This window comes from Zalophus californianus, chromosome 11 (genome assembly GCF_009762305.2).
Source record: "Zalophus californianus isolate mZalCal1 chromosome 11, mZalCal1.pri.v2, whole genome shotgun sequence".
Lineage (NCBI taxonomy): Eukaryota > Metazoa > Chordata > Mammalia > Carnivora > Otariidae > Zalophus > Zalophus californianus.
The window spans coordinates 49,485,752-49,503,451 of NC_045605.1; positions in this window are offsets into that span (position 1 = coordinate 49,485,752).

Here is a 17,700-nt window from a genome sequence, read left to right on the forward strand (position 1 = left end):
CTTCATTAGTGGTTTCTAGAAATGCAACAAGTTGTTGTACATTGATTTTTTTATTTTGAGACTTTACTGAATTTATCAGATCTAGGAGTTTTTTGGTGGAGTCCTATGGGTTTTCTATAGTATCATGTCATGTGCCAATAGTGTTTTACTTCTTCCTTACTTATTTGGCTGCCTTTTATTGTTGTTGCCTGATTGCTCTGGCTAGGACTTCCAGTAATATGTTGAATAAAAGTGGTGAGATAGGACATCCTTGTCTTATTCCTGACCTTAGGGGAAAAGCTTTCAATTTTACCCCATTTTGGATGATGTTAGCTATAGATTTTTCACAGATCACCTTTATTATGTGGAAGTTATATTCCCGCTACACCTACTTTGTTGAGTGGGTGGATGTTGTACTTTGTCAGATGCTTTTTCTAGTTCTATTGAAATGAGTATATGGTTCTTATCCTTTCTCTTATTGATGTGATGTATCACATTGATTGATTTGCAAATATTGAACCATGCTTGCAAACCAGGAATAAATCCCATTTGATTGTGGTGAATGCCTTTTTACATATATTGTTAGATTTGATTTGTGAATATTTTGTTGAGGATTTTTGCATCTATATTCATCAGGGATATTGACCTATAATTCTCTTTTTTAGTGGTATCTTTATTTGTTTGTGGTGTCAAGGTAATGCTGGCATTATAGAATTAATTTGGAAGTTTTCCTTCCTCTTCTATTTTTTTGGAATAGTTTGAGAAGAATTGGTATTAACTTTTTTGAAATTTTTGGTAGAATTCGCCTGTGAGGGCACCCGGTCCTGGACTTTTGATTGTTGGGAGTTTTTTGATTACTGATTCAATTCTTTGCTGGTTTTTGGTATATTCAAAATTTGTATTTCTTCCTGTTTCTGTTTTGGTAGTTTATATGTTTCTAGGAATTTATCCACTTCTTCTAGGTTGACCAGTTTGTTGACATATAGTTTTTCATAACATTCTCTTGGAATTGTCTGTATTTCTGTAGTGTTGGTTGTTATGTCTCCTCTCTAATTTATGATTTTATTTATTTGAGTCCTTTCTTTTTTTTTTCTTGATAAATCTGGCTAGAGGTTTAACAATTTTATTGATTTTTTTCAAAGAACCAGTTCCTGGTTTCATTGATCTCTTCTACTGTTGTTTAGTTTCTAAATTATTCTCTAATCTTTATTATTTACTTTCTTCTACTGGTTTTGGGTTTTGTTCATCTTTTTCTAGTTCCTTTAGGTATAAGTTTTTGTCGTTTATTTGAGGTTTTTCTTGCTTCTTGAGGTAGGCCTGTATTCTATAAACTTCCCTCTTAGAACTGCTTTTGCTGTATCTTAAAGGTTTTGGATTGTTGTGTTTTAATTTTCTTTTGTTTCTATATACTTTTTAATTTCTTTGATTTACTGGTTGACCAATTTATTGTTTAGTAGCATATTATTTAACTTTCATGTATTTGTGATCTTTCCAGATTTTTTCTTATGTTTGACTTCTGGTTTCATAGCATTATGGTCAGAAAGTATATATCCTATGACTTCTATCTTCTTGAATTTGTTGAGGCTGAATATATATGTTAAATCCATCTGGTCTAGTGTATCATTCAAAGCCATTGTTTCCAAAATCATTGTTGATTTTCTTTTCTTTTCCTTAAAGATTTTATTTATTTATTTGAGAGAGAGAAAGAGAGCACAGCAGGAGGAGGGGCAGAGGGAGAAGGAGAAGTAGACTCCCCGCTAAGCAGGTAGTCTGACATTGGGCTTGATCCCAGGACTCTGGGATCATGGCCAGAGCAGAAGGCAGTTGCTTAACTGACTGAGCCTCCCAGTCTCCCCATCATTGTGGATTTTCTCGTTAGATGTTGTGTCTATTGATGTAAGTGGGGTGTTAAAATCCCCTACTATTATTGTTTTATTACCAATTAATTCCTTTATGTTTTTTATTAATTGTTTTATGTGTTTGCTCCTATGTTTGGTGCAGGAGTATTTACTATTGTTATATCTTCTTGTTGGGTTGTCTTCTCTATTAGTATATAGTGCCCTTGGTCTCTTGTCACAGTCTTTGTTTTAAGTCTATTTTGTCCAATACAAGTATTTGCTCTCTGGCTTTCTTTTGACATCCATTTGCATGATAGATGTTTCTCCATTCACTCACTTTGTAGGTCTTTAGGTCTAAAATGAGTATATTGTAGGCAGCATAGATGGGTCTTGCTTTTTTATCCGTTCTGTCAACCTGTGTCTTTAGAGTATCTAGTCCATTTACATTCAAAGTAATAATTGATAGATACTGTATTGTCATTTTGTTATTTGTTTTGTGGTTGTTTCTGAAGATTTTCTCTGATTTTTCTTGTCTTTCTCTCATAGTTTGTTGATTTTCTTTAGTGATATATTTGGATTTCTTTCTTTTTATTCTTTGCATATTTATTAGTGGTTTTGATATATGGTTACCATTAGGTTTGTATATAACCTACTCTGCATATAGCAGTCTATATTAAGTTGATGGTTAAGTTTGAACCCATTCTTCTCTCCTCCTCATGTTTTAGGTATATATTATTATATTTTACATCCTTTTATTTTTTGAGTTCCTTGACTGAGTTTTTACAGAAATATTCATTTTTACTCCTTTTGTGTTTCCTACCTTTATACTGTTGCTTTTGGTCTCTTTCCCACTCAGAGAGTACCTTTTAAATTTCTTGCCCAGCTGGTTTAGTGGTCATGAACTCCTTTAGTTTTTGTTTGGGAAACTTTTTATCTGTCCTATTCTGATTGATAGCTTTTCTGGATAGAGTATTCTTGGCAGCAGATTTTCCCCAGGCAGTACTTTGAATATATCATGCCTCTACCTGCAGGCTTGGAAAGTTTCCACTGAGAAAGATCCAGATAGCCTTATTGTTTTCCTATGTAAGTTACTCTCTCCTTCTCTTCCTCCTCTCCTCCTCCTCCTTCTTCCTCTTTTTTTTCTTATTGCTTTAAAAATTTTTTCTTTATCACTATATTTTGCCAATTTAATTACAGTATGTCTTGGTGTGGGTCTGCTTTTGTTGATTTTTATACTTCTCTGTACCTTCTGGATCTGGATGTCTGTTTCCTTTCCCAGATTAGGGAAGTTTTCAACTATTATTTCTTCAAATAAATTTTCTGCCTTCTTTTCTCTCTCTTCTTCTGGGATTCCTATACTATGTATGTTACTATGTTTGATGGAGTCACCGAGTTCTCTAAGGCTGTTTGCATTATTTGGTGTAATTCTTTTTTTTTTTTTTCTGTTTTGTTCAGCTTGATTACTTTCCATTACTCTGTCTTCTAGGTCACTAATTCATTTTTCTACTTCCATCCTGCTATTCGTTCCATCAAGTGTGTTTCTAATTTTGTTTATTGTATCATTTATCTCTGCTATTTATTCATTTCTCTCTGTGTTAAGCATCTAATGCATGTCTTCCACTTTTTTCTCAAGTCCAGCGAGTATCCTAATGATCATTACTTTAAATTCTCTATCAGGCATGTGACTTATATCTGTTTTGCTTAGATCTCTGACCATGGCCTTGTCCTTTTTATTCATTTGGTATGAATTTCTCTGTCTTTTCATTTTGCCCAAGTCTCTATGTCTGTTTTTTTGTGTTGGGGAAGTCAGCTATATCTCCTGTTCTTCAGGGTAATGGCCTTATGAAGAATAGGTCCTGTAGTGCCCTGCTGTGTGGTGTTCTCTGTTCCCCAGGGCCTTCCAGGAGTATCTCCACTGTGATGTGTACTATGTGTTCTCTGCTGTTTTGTCCTGGCCACTTTATCTTTTAGGCTTGTTATTTGCAAGGATTCTCTGCCTGTTGTGGGAAGTGTTTGGTCCCTGGCCTGAATGTGGTGCATTTTAACTAGGTGTACTTTTGTCTGTTAGTGAAATGAGACCTGTCACCACTGCTGCCTGAATGAAAGCTGTGCAAAACTCCCATGTCAGGAGACATGGTGTTGGCAGAAGTTTGGGCTGGTCTCTTGGGGGAGTGTGCCCACCATGCTGGGACTGAGACAAGTGTGATTGAGAGGGGTAGTTCCACTAGAACACAACAGGGTGGGGCTTGGTGTAAGCAAACTAGGTAGTTAGTGTGGACGCTGTGCTGATTCCCGCAGGTGGCCCTATGCTTATGATGAGGGGCAGGGCAGCAGGAGTGGTGCCAGCCAGTTCCTTTGTCCCTGGAAGGGTCTCTTCATGAATGCTGACTCTATGGGATGTGCTCTGAGATGAGTGAATAACCTCCCCACTATGTGCTCCAGGCACTCTTCAGATCATGCTTCTACACTGTGCATCTGTGGCTTGTTTGCTTGCCTTCTCTCTAAGAGCAGCATAATACCTTCTTGGCTCTATCCCAGCCAAGTCTGCTGGCCTTTAAAATTCCAGACTTTAAGCTCAGCTTTTTTTGCCAGAAGTCATGAAATTCAGCCCCTCTCACTTTCCAAGACCATTGCTGATGGGATTCATTTCCCCCATGCACTCCCTGTGTGTTAGTCTGTCTTTCACCCTTCTCTGTGACCATGGCTCCCTCCCCACTGCAGCAGCCATGATTTGTTTTTCTCCCAAATTACATCTTTGCAATTCCTAACTTTTTTGATGTGGCTTCTTCTCTGCCTTTAGTTTTGGAGTTTGTTCTGCCAGTCTTCAGGTGGATTTCTGGGGTATTTAGGATGATTTGATAGTTATCTGTTGTATTCATGGGGCAAGGAGAGGCTAGGGTCCTCCTACTCCACTCCCATCTTCCTAGAATCAAATATTTATTCTTTTTTCTGGTTTTATTTCCATGCATCGTCTATTTCCTGATTAAGTTGCTAACTTATGTTTCTTTTGACTTTTGTTTTTTCATTTTAAAATGTTTTTCTCAAGTAGCTGGTGATCACTGTTGACCATTTATATTTAAGAGTGGGATATAAAAAACTTAATTGTGAGCTGTATGCACCTGGGTAGGGCTTCTTTTTAACCACGGGTGGGTTTTCTTGCCACCTGTGAGCTTTACCTTAGAGAGATCTGCCTGAACATTTTCACTGGGGAGCCCTTGGTATCACTATCTTTGGGTCTTTTTCTTTAAGCTGGTCAGATTCCCCATGAGTATCTTCTCATCTGTTGCATCAAAGATGTTGTAGTTTGGGTTCTCTGAGAAGAAGAGATGAGCGTGCAAGAACTTTGTTAGAGAATACCCTTGGGATCAACACTTGTAGAAGTGAAGAGAGAAAATCAGGATGGTGCAAAGAGAATTTGGGCTCTGATGTATTCTCAGTGAAGGCCTTAGTCAATCCTATGGGAGCTCTGAACCTGGGATGGCCCTTCTAAATCATCTGCATGGATATGAGTGGTGGCTGGGTCTTTATACCCTTAGTCAGTCATTGGATATAGTTGCCCCTCACAGGAGCCATGGCCTTGGGGATTCTTCAGCTGAGACATTTCCTGAATAGGACTGACAGCTGAGAGTTGTCTGCTGTTAGAAATTCTGGCACCTGGTGGGGGAATTCTTTAGTCCTTGAGATGATTAATTTTATGTGTCAACTTGACAGGGATAAGGAATGCCTAGATAGCTGGTAAAACATTATTTCTGGGTATGTCTTTAAGAGTTTTTGGGAGAGATATTTGAATTGTAGACTGAATAAATAAGATGCAGGTGGACATTATCCAATCTGTTGAGTGCATGAATATAACAAAATGGTGGAGGAAGGGAGAATTTGTCCTCTTGGCTTAAGCTGGGACTCCATCTTCTACTGCCTTCAGACATCAGTGCTCCTGATTTTTAGGCCTTTAAACTTGGACAGAGACTTACATCATCAGCTTTACTGGTTCTCAAGATAACAGCAGCTTTCCTCGTTCTCCAGCTTGCAGATGGCAAATGGTTATGGGACTTACTGGTCTCTATAATAGTGTGAGTCAATTCCTATAATAATGCTATGTATCTTCTATATCTTTATCATCTATATCTATCTAATCTGTCAGTTCTGTTTCTCTGGAGAACCTTGAGCATTACAGTACTGAAGAAGCATCTAGGTGGCATACCACATCATTCAATATAGTGGTATAAGCTTGGCTTCTAGAGTTCTGCCTATTAAGTGGGGGTAATAGGCCCTTGAAATGTCTCAACATTTAGTATGTATGTGGAGTTCACAGGAGAAGAAAAATGTTTAACAAATTATTGAATAGAAATGTGAATATTTTATTCTTCCAAAATAGGTGCTGTAGATACCAGAGTTGTATTCAGCAACTTGAAGCCCACTATTCCCCATTTCCTCTTTATCTGCTAACTTTTATTCATTGTTTTATTTTGTCATAGTTTATTGTCTATATATTTATTTTTGCATCCTTTTCACCTAGAAGGATGCTTGATACATAGTAGCTACCCAGTGAATGTTTATTTTGTTAAATAGGAATTGTCTACTAGTAATATATGTATTACCTAATTCATGTATTCTTTTGAAACTGATGCTGTCCCCTCATCCTTAGCCAAAAAACCGGGTGAAGATAACCAGTGAGAGAGACAAGGTTATGGTAAAGTCTCTATTAGTGAGCTCCCTGGGGAGTTCTTCCTTTCTCCTAGTATCATCTAGAGGGGCTTTGTGCCCTCACCTTGGTGGCCTTTTGTGTCCTCTTGCTGGTAAGGTCTCCTCCTAATCCTGGCTGGGGCTCCTACTGCTGCTTCTGGGTGGCTCAAATGGTAGCTGAGGTTGCATTGTTCCTCCTGTGAGGCCCAGACTGTTCCTTCACTCCTACTGTTGCCAATTTGTCATCATTCCTCCTGGGCGCATGTGATTCTCTCCACTTCCTTGCTCTAATAATTGCTCTTACTGAGATCAGGAAACGGCCCTCTCTGCATTGACCCTTTCTTTGATCAATGCTTCTACTTTTATATGATTAAGTTTTTATTGTTTCTGTATTTTTAAAAGAGTTCCATATATATTTTTAACTTTCTGAGGCTGCACCAGTTGGCATTCCCACAAACAGTGTAAGAGGGTTCCCCTTTCTCTGCATCCTCACCAACATCTGTTGTTTCCTGAGTTTTTAATTTTAGCCATATGTCAGTGCTATGGTCTGAATGCTTGTGTTCCCCCAAAATTCATATGTGCCCAATATATTGGTATTAGGAGGTGAGGTCTTCTGGAAGTGATTAAGTTGTAAGGTCTCATGAATGGGACCCTAGAGAGCTCCACTGTGTGAGGATATGATGATGACATATGAAGAGGGCCATCTGTGAACCAGGAGTAGATTCTCACCAGATAGGGAATCTGCCTAAATCTTGATTCTGGATTGCTCAGTCTCCAGCCCCTGAGACAATAAGGAACTGTAAACAAATTCTCTCTAGGACCAGTGGTAAGATGTTAGTGACACCATATGGCTTTCTAGTCCAAATAGTCTCTCTTCATTTACACATAGATGGTATCTCTGTCCTGACCCTAAGCACTTTACCTATTTCCTATTTCAGGACAAATCTGCTGTCTATCTGAGATTTTTCTCCAAGATTTAGGAGGAGGATTTTCTTCCCTATATTGGATTATGGACTTAAATCTCAAGACTGAGGTCAAATATATACCAATGTCCACCAAGCAGAAAGAACCCTGAGCTGGCCCCCTGCCCTTCCCCACCAATTTCCCACCTACAGAATGGATACCTCCATCAGGTTCCCTCCGGAACCCTCTGCACACAGGATGTCTGAAACATGCATTCAGTGAAATACATAGTAGCAGAGTACTTGATATGCAATAGCAATTCAATAACTGTTAGGGAAAGGAACCAAAAGCTTTTATTTATTTTTTAATTTTTTTTTTTAACCATAGGTAAGGCATTGGTTATGTGATTTATTACCTTTGTCTTTTTTAAACCTTAAAATAGCTTAAAATATACATGTTAATTATCCATATCTTATCAATGAAGCCCTCAGTTTCAGAGAATTTAAACTCTTCAATGTCACTTAACTAGCAAGTGGAAGAACTCAAACTCAAGGCTGTTTCTATAATTCATGCTCTTTCCATAGCACCCTGTGTCTTTCTGTTTGAACTTGAGTATGAATGTGAATATCTATATTCAAGGAATATTACTATTTCTAATATATGTGTATACATAGCCTCTGACATATCCTGTATAAAATACTATGCTATAATTTTTCATACCTCACCCCTCTGTGCTGGAGGATAGGACAAAGGAATTTTGAATGGAAGCTCCCATCTCAAACATTCATTTCAAAAAAAGAAGGAGGAAGAGAAGAAGAAAGAGGAGGAGGAGGGGGAGGAGGAAAGTATAATGAAGAGAAAGATTAACTTATAGAGTAGGTATTTTGGAGCTATGATCTGGGAAGAAAAACAGAGCATAGATTATTTAAGCCTACATTTGTTTTATAGAGAAAGTTTCAGAGAAAAACCCACTGAATGCATGTTAACTGCTCAATACTTGTGTGCTGAATGCAAATTAATTGCTAAAACCATCTGGTAATCATTTGAATCTGGCAAGTAAAAGTGATGAGTGAAGCATTTATCATCAATCTGAAGGCACATTTTTCTAATGGATCTTTTATTCAAGTTTTATGTTTCTGTTGTGAATTTAAGATTTTTTTCTAGCCACATAGTGCTTCCAACTTCTATTTGTAATTAGGATGATTCTAATTATATAGTGGTGGCACTAGAAATAATATTGCAATTGGCCTTCATTGATCAACAGAGCATCCACATCTTGACCCCACAAAGTAATGCAAACTTTGATTAAATTAGAGAAAACCAATGAATACACCTTGATTTTAAGAAAGCACCCTTTACTGGCTTCAGAAAATGCACAGAAGTATGCATGTGTATGTGTGAATTTATATGTATGTGTTTGTGTGTGGGATTGTATACATGTGGCATTAGGAGCACAAATTTAAAGCATAGTCAAAAGAAGTAACATCTTTGGTTTCACATCTTGAGGTAGGCCATCACCCTTATAATGGGGTAAGAGGTATCCCTATACAGGGCCCTGTGCTTTATTGGGCCTTGTAGATGACAAACACACCAAAATAAAACTTATGTAAGAGCATATGGATAGCTCTCTCATTTAGAATCTGGTGCTTAGCACTGGCATATAATGACCCACATCCCAAATATTAACTCACATAACTACCACCATTCAGGCCCCAGGGAAATGCTTTTACATATCTCTTGCCCTGTGTTTTCAGAATGAAGATAACTGTGTCTGAATATTTGGAGTTTTTATGGGTTTGCCTATTCATGTCAGAGATGGATACTTTTGAATACAGGGAGGATTTGAATAGCAGAAGCTTTAGATAAAGAGAGGAGGCAAAATTAATGTCTTGTTGAATCTCTCCTCTTAGGTAACATGAATGCAATAGATTTTGCCTAACAATCTGTTAGTATTCTAGCATTGCCCAGCATCCATCAGGAAATGTTTCTCTTCATGTTTTAATAGTTCTAGACAGTTCCATGAATCAGCATGATATTCACAAGAGCTGTATATAGATGTTGAACAATATTTGGGGTATTAATCAAAATTGTTTAAGTAAAGGTGGATTTTTTTTTAAATTAATTCCAGTGCAGTTAACATACAGTGTTACATTAGTTTCAGGTGTACAATATAGTGATTTAACAGTTCCATACATCACTCAGTGCTCATCAAGACAAGTATAATCTTTTTTTATTATGTTATGTTAATCACCATACATTACATCATTAGTTTTTGATGTAGTGCTCCATGATTCATTATTTGCATATAACACCCAGTGCTCCATTCAGTATGTGCCCTCTTTAATACCCATCACCAGGCTAACCCAATCCCCCCACCCCCTCCCCTCTAGAACACTCAGTTTGTTTCTAGGAGTCCATAGGCTCCCATGGTTCGTCTGCCCCTCCGATTTCCCCCCTTCATTTTTCTCTTCCTAGTATCTTCTTTTTTTTAAACATAAAATGTATTATTTGTTTGAGAGGTACAGGTCTGTGATTCAACAGTGTTACACAATTCACAGCGCTCACCATAGCATATACACTCCCCAATGTCTATCACCCAGCCACCCCATCCCTCCCATACCCCCACCACTCCAGCAACCCTCAGTTTGTTTCCTGAGATAAGGAATTCCTCATATCAGTGAGATCATATGATATATGTCTTTCTCTGATTGACTTATTTCACTCAGCATAATACCCTCCAGTTCCATCCATGTCTTTGCAAATGGCCAGATTTCATTCCTTTTGAGGACTGCATAATATTCCATAGTATATATATACCACATCTTTATTAGTTCATCTGTGGATGGACACTGTGGCTCTTTCCATAGTTTGGCTACTGTGTACATTGCTGCTATAAACATCGGGGTGCACGTATCCCTTTGGATCACTACATTTGTATTTTTGGAGTAAATACCCAGTGGTGCAATTGCTGGATCGTATGGTAGCTCTATTTTCAACTTTTTGAGGAACCTCCATACTGTTTTCCAGAGTGGCTGCACCAGCTTGCATTCCCACCAACAGTGTAGGAGGGTTCCCCTTTCTCCGCATCCCCGTCAACATCTGTCGTTTCCTGACTTGTTAATTTTAGCCATTCTGACTGGTGTGAGATGATATCTCATTGAGGTTTTGATTTGGATTTCCCTGATGCCAAGTGATGTTGAGCACTTTTTCATGTGTCTGTTGGCCATCTGGATGTCTTCTTTGGAAAAATGTCTGTTCATGGCTTCTGCCCATTTCTTGATTGGACCATTTGTTCTTTGGGTGTTGAGATTAAGAAGTTCTTTATAAATTTTGGATACTAGCCCTTTATCTGATATGTCATTCGCAAATATCTTCTCCCATTCTGTTGGTTGTCTTTTGGTTTTGTTGACTGTTTCTTTTGCTGTGCAAAAGCTTTTTATCTTGATGAAGCCCCAAGAGTCCATTTTTCCTCTTGCTTCCTTTGCCTTTGGTGATGTTTCTTTTTTTTTCTGTGAATATTTTTATTGTTATGTTAATCACCATACATTACATCATTAGTTTTTGATGTAGTGTTCCATCATTCATTGTTTGTGCATAACACCCAGTGCTCTACACAGAACGCGCCCTCCTTAATACCCATCAACAGGCTAACCCATCCCCCCACCCCTCCCCTCTAGAACCCTCAGTTGGTTTTCCAGAGTCCATTGTCTCTCATGGTTCGTCTCCCCCTCTGATTTACCCCCCTTCATTCTTCCCCTCTTGCTATCTTCTTTTTTTTTTCTTAACATATGTTGCATTATTTGTTTCAGAGATACAGATCAGTGATTCCACAACCTTGCACAATTCACAGCGCTCACCATAGCACATACCCTCCCCAATGTCTATCACCCAGCCACCCCATCCCTCCCACCCCCCACCACTCCAGCAACCCTCACTTTGTTTCCTGAGATTAAGAATTCCTCATATCAGTGAGGTCATATGATACCTGTTTTTCTCTGATTGACTTATTTCACGCAGCATAACACCCTCCAGTTCCATCCACGTCATTGCAAATGACAAGATCTCATTCTTTTTGATGGCTGCATAATATTCCATTGTGTATATATACCACCTCTTCTTTATCCATTCATCTGTCGATGGACATCTTGGCTCTTTCCACAGTTTGGCTATTGTGGACATTGCTGCTATAAACATTGGGTTGCACGTACCCCTTCGGATCCCTACATTTGTATCTTTGTGGTAAATACCCAGGAGTGCAATTGCTGGATCATATGGTAGCTCTATTTTCAACTGTTTGAGGAACCTCCATACTGTTTTCCAGAGTGGTTGCACCAGCTTGCATTCCCACCAAGGGTGTAGGAGGGTTTCCCTTTCTCTGCATCCCCGCCAACATCTGTCATTTCTTGACTTACTAATTTTAGCCATTCTGACTGGTGTGAGGTGGTATCTCATTGAGGTTTTGATTTGGATTTCCCTGATGCCAAGTGATGTTGAGCACTTTTTCATGTGTCTGTTGGCCATTTGGATGTCTTCTTTGGAAAAATGTCTGTTCATGTCTCTGCCCATTTCTTGATTGGATTATTTGTTCTTTGGGTGTTGAGTTTGATAAGTTCTTTATAGATTTTGGATACTAGCCCTTTATCTGATATGCCATTTGCAAATATTTTCTCCCATTCTGTCAGTTGTCTTTTGGTTTTGTGGACTGTTTCTTTTGCTGTGCAAAAGCTTTTTATCTTGATGAAATCCCAATAGTTCATTTTTGCTCTTGCTTCCCTTGCCTTTGGCGATGTTTCTAGGAAGAAGTTGCTGCGGCTGAGGTCGAAGAGGTTGCTACCTGTGTTCTCCTTTAGGATTTTGATGGACTCCTGTCTCACGTTTAGGTCTTTCAACCATTTGGAGTCTATTTTTGTGTGTGGTGTAAGGAAATGGTCCAGTTTCATTCTTCTGCATGTGGCTGTCCAATTTTCCCAACACCATTTGTTGAAGAGACTGTCTTTTTCCCATTGGACATTCTTTCCTGCTTTGTCAAAGATAAGTTGACCGTAGAGTTGAGGGTCCATTTCTGGGCTCTCTGTTCTGTTCCATTGATCTATGTGTCTGTTTTTGTGCCAGTACCAGACTGTCTTGATGATGACAGCTTTGTAATGGAGCTGGAAGTCCGGAATTTTGATGCCGTCACCTTTGCTTTTCTTTTTCAACATTCCTCTGGCTATTTGGGGTCTTTTCTGGTTCCATACAAATTTTAGGATTATTTGTTCCCTTTCTTTCAAATAAGTGGATGGTATTTTGATAGGGATTGCAATGACTGTGTAGATTGCTCTAGGTAGCACTGACATCTTCACAATATTTGTTCTTCCAATCATGAGCATTGAACGTTTTTCCATTTCTTTGTGTTTTCCTCAATTTCTTTCATGAGTATTTTATAGTTTTCTGAGTAATCCTTTGCCTCTTTGGTTAGATTTATTCCTAGGTATCTTATGGTTTTAGGTGCAATTGTAAATGGGACTGACTCCTCAATTTCTCTTTTTTCTGTCTTTGGGTCTGAAGTGAGTCTCTTGCAGACAGCATATTGATGGGTCTTGTTTTTTTATCCAATCTGGTAGCCTGTGTCTTTTGATTGGGGCATTTAGCCCATTTACATTCAGGGTAACTATTGAAAGATACAAATTTAGTGCCATTGTATTGCCTGTAAAGTGATTATTACTGTATATTGTCTGTGTTCCTTTCTTGTCTATGTTACTTTTAGGCTCTCTCCTTGCTTAGAGGACCCCTTTCAATATTTCTTGTAAGGCTGGTTTCGTGTTTGCAAATTCCTTTGGTTTTTGTTTGTCCTGGAATGTTTTTATCTCTCTTCCTATTTTCAATGACCGCCTAGCTGGATATAGTATTCTTGGCTGCATATTTTTCTGATTTAGTGCTTTGAAGATATCATGCCAGTCCTTTCTGGCCGTACAGGTCTCTGTGGATAGGTCTGTTGCCAATCTAATGTTTCTACTATTGTAGGTTACATATCTCTTATCCTGAGCTGGTTTCAGGATTTTCTCTTTGTCTCTGAGACTCGTAAGTTTTACTATTAGATGTCGGGGTGTTGACCAATTTTTTTGATTTTGAGAGGGGTTCTCTGTGCCTCCTGGATTTTGATGCCTGTTTCCTTCCCCAAATTAGGGAAGTTCTCTGCTGTAATTTGCTCCCATATACCTTCTGCCCCCCTCTCTCTTTCTTCTTCTTCTGGGATCCCAATTATTCTAATATTGTTTCCTCTTATGGTATCACTTATTTCTTGAATTCTGCCCTTGTGATCCAGTATTTGTTTATCTCTCTTTTTCTCAGGTTCTTTATTTTCCATCCTTTGGTCTTCTATATCACTAATTCTCTCTTTTGCCTCATTTATCCTGTAGTTAGTCTCCATTTTTGGTTGCACCTCATTAATAACCTTTTTGATTTCGACTTTGTTAGATTTTAGTTCTTCTATTTCTCCAGAAAGAGTTTCTCTAATATCTTCCATGCTTTTTTCAAGCCCTGCTAGTGTCTTTAAAATCGTTATTCTGAACTCTAGTTTCGACATCTAACTAATGTCTATATTGATTAGGTCCCTGGCAGTCTGTACTGCCTTTTGTTCTTTTTCTTTTTCTTTTTTTTTTTTTTGAGGTGATTTTTCCATCTTGTCATTTTATCCAGAGTACAATAGTTGAATGAGAGAACAAAATGCCAACAGGGTAATAACGACTGTAGAAAAATATACCCTTAACAAATCAGAAGAGACCTGAAACTGCGGGAAAAGAAGTGGAAAGAAAGAAAAAAAAAACAAAAAAGAAAAAGAAAATGATAAAAAAAATAAAGAATATGATCAGGCTGGTTCATAGATCAGTGCCACACAGTAGATTTTGGGCATATTTTGGTCAGTTCAAAGAAAGTGCCTCCCAAGATTTTAAAGAAAGAAAAACTTATATCTGTACAAAAATAAGGGTAAATGTATTGAAGGTATGCAATGTGACTGTAAAGATAAAATTATAACAGATTTTCTAAAAGGAATTGATAACATAACAAGTTGGTTGAAAAAAGAAAGAAGAGGATTGGGGGGAAAAATAAAGGGAAGAATGTGATCAGGCAAGAGACTAGAACAAATCCATACACTAGAGTTTTAAGGTATATTTTGGTCTGTTAGAAGAAACTGCATCCCAAAATTTTAAAGAGAGAACAACTTATACATATATACCAAAAATAAGGGTAACTACTATGAACGGATAGAGTATGACTCTAATAATGAAAAATAAAAAAAGATTTTTTAAAAAGGGATTGATGTTGGTTGAAAAAGGGAAAAAGAAAAAGAAAAAAAATTTTAAAAATTAACTTTGAAAGACTAAAGAATCAGTGGGTAAAAAGCCATGAATTCTTTGTGCTGTGTTTCCCTAGTGGTGGTGTTCTGCCCTTCTCATTGATCAGTAAACTTGGTCTTGGCTGGCTGTTCTTGCTGATCTTCTGGGGGAGGGGCTGTTGCCGTGGTTCTCTAATGTCTTTGCTGAAGTCGGAATTGTCCCTCCCTTGCCAGGAGCTCTGCTCACGTTTGCTCTTGGGAGCTTTTGTTCCCTGCAAGCTTTCCGTATAGCTTTGGAGGACAAGAGTGAAAATAGCGGCCTCCCAATCTCCGCCCCAGCCCCACTCCTCAGTGAGTCCGCAGAGAAAAGCAGTCATTTACTCCTGTCTCCCTGGTCTCCCGCTGCACTCTGTGCTCACCCGGCCTGTGACCAAGCATTTCTATCTCTGGCACACGACCCCATGTGGAGTCTCCAATCCCAGAAGATTCCTGCAGTGCACTGTTGCGTTGCTCCTCCCAGGAGGAGACTCCCCAAGGAAGGGGAGTCTCCCCAGATCTGCTGCTTTTTGGGTCCCTGCTGGAAGAGCAGTGGCCCGACTGTGCCGCAGATCACAGTTTATGGCAACCTGAGCTGAGAGTCCACTTCTTGGCTCCCTCTTTGCTGCTGGCTTCCCTGCTCCAATACCTGGGAGCTCTGCCACACTCAGGCACCCCTCGTCTTTCTGTGACCCTGAGGGTCCCGAGACCACACTGTCCCAGTGAGGGTTCCATGCCCCGTGTAGCCACTGGAGCAACATCCATCAGTGGAGCTGACTTCTAAAATTTCTGATTTTGTGCTCTGCTGCTCTATCAGTTGCCGGTAGCTGCTGACAGAGGCTCCGTCCCCCGCCATCTATCTTCCTGAATATTGCCTCAGATTCACTTTTCCACACGTCCTACCTTCCAGAAAGTGGTCACTTTTCTGTTGAGAGAGTTGCTGCTATTCTTTTCTTCAATCTCCTGTTGAGTTCATAGGTGTTCAGAATGGTTTGATCCCTATCTAGCTGAATCCTGGGACCAGACGAAATTTAGGTCTCCAACTCCTCCACCATCTTGCTCCTATCTTCTAAGAGAAGTATACTCTTAATAAAGGTGGAATTTTTAATTTAATTTTTTGAAAGCATAATTAATTCTTATTAATGTTTAAAAAATAAAAGTGATTATTTGCAACTCTAGTATTTAATATCCACCTTTTTGCCAATGTAAAGACTCAGTTTCACAATTCCCATGATTGTGTCTAGACCTATGTCTGTACAAATTGGCAGATGAAAGTTTACATGTCTTTGGGGGCCAATTTTGGGACTCTTCAAGTTAGAACTGATCAGGGAAAAAATATGGGTGAGTAATATTCCATTGTATATATATGTATATATATATATATATATATATATATCACATCTTCTTTGTCCATTCATCTGTTGATGGACACTTGAATATTACTCAGCCATTAAAAAGAATGAAATTTTGCCATTTGCAATGACATGGATGGAGCTAGAGAGTATGATGCTAAACAATAAGTCAGAGAAAGACAAATACCATATGATTTCACTCTTATGTGGAATTTAAAAAACAACACTGATGAACATAGGGGAAGGGAAGAAAAATAAAATAAGATTAAAAACAGAGAGGTAAACCATAAGACACTCTTAACTAAGGGAATAAACAGGCTTGCTGGAGGGGAGGTGGGTGGGGGATGGGGTAACTGGCTGATGGGCATTAAGGAGGGCACTTGATATCATGAGCACTGGGTGTTCTATGCAACTGATGAATCACTAAATTCTACCCCTGAAACTAATAATACATCATATGTTAACTAACTTGAATTTAAATAAAAGAAAAATATGCGTAAAAATGATTACAGGACATCGTCTAGATAATGAGTTAAGTAGGTGGATAAGTAATAATAATCAGTAATTGTGTACTGGTTTTCCATTGCTGCTGTAACAAACTACCAAAGACATAACAGCTTATAAACAACACAAATATATTCTCTGTTTCTGTAGGTCAGAAGTGCAGGCACAACAGGGCTCAGTTGCTTCTCTGCTTAGCATTCCCCAAGTCCACAATTTAGGTGTTGGCATGGCCTCACTTCTTTATGGAGGCTTTGAAGATGAATCTGTTTCCAATCTCATTCAGAGTGCTGGTAGAATCAGTTCCATGCAGTTGTACGAGTGAGGTCCCCATGCTGGCTGCGGGCCAAGGGTTCAGCACTTCTAGAGGCTACCTGTATTCTTTGTCTTGTGACTCACTTCCTCCATCTTCAAAGCTGGCAATGGTAGACCCAGTATTTCTCATACTTTGAATCTCTTTGACCCTCTCTTCTTCCTCATCTCTCCTCCCTTCTTCCATGGCATCTCTCTAATTTCTTTTCTGCTTTTAAGGGCCCATGTGATTACATTGGGTCCACCTGGATAATCAAGATAATGTCCCTATCTTAAAGTCAGCTGATTAGTAAGCTTAATTACATCTGCAAGAGCTCTTCACAGTAGTCCCTCAATTAGTGTTTGATTGAATAACCAGGGAATGGAAATATTGTGGAAGGGGCACCTTTAGAATTCTGTTTACCACAAATTGCCTCATGAAAATAATGGATTTTACTGTTTCTACAGAACTTTACTGTGATGCTTATTTACATTCATTAATTTGGTTGAGTCCCACAATAATCCCATTGGGAGGTGGTGCTTCCATTTTTCAAGTAAGGAATCTATATATAGAAGACGTTCAGTGGTTTGTCTTTCTGCTCCATTCTCACTATCTGCTGATACTTCCTTCCCCTTTTTACTTTATCAGTCTTGGTGCCAGGGTTGCTTGGGGCAGACTTGACCTTTAGCTTTGATTTATGGCAATCCTTACACTATGACTCAGCCTCCATCTTCTTTCAGTTTTTGACCACTTGGTGTCAATTCTCAGTAGGACCCAGCTTGAAACTCTTTTTCTTTTCTT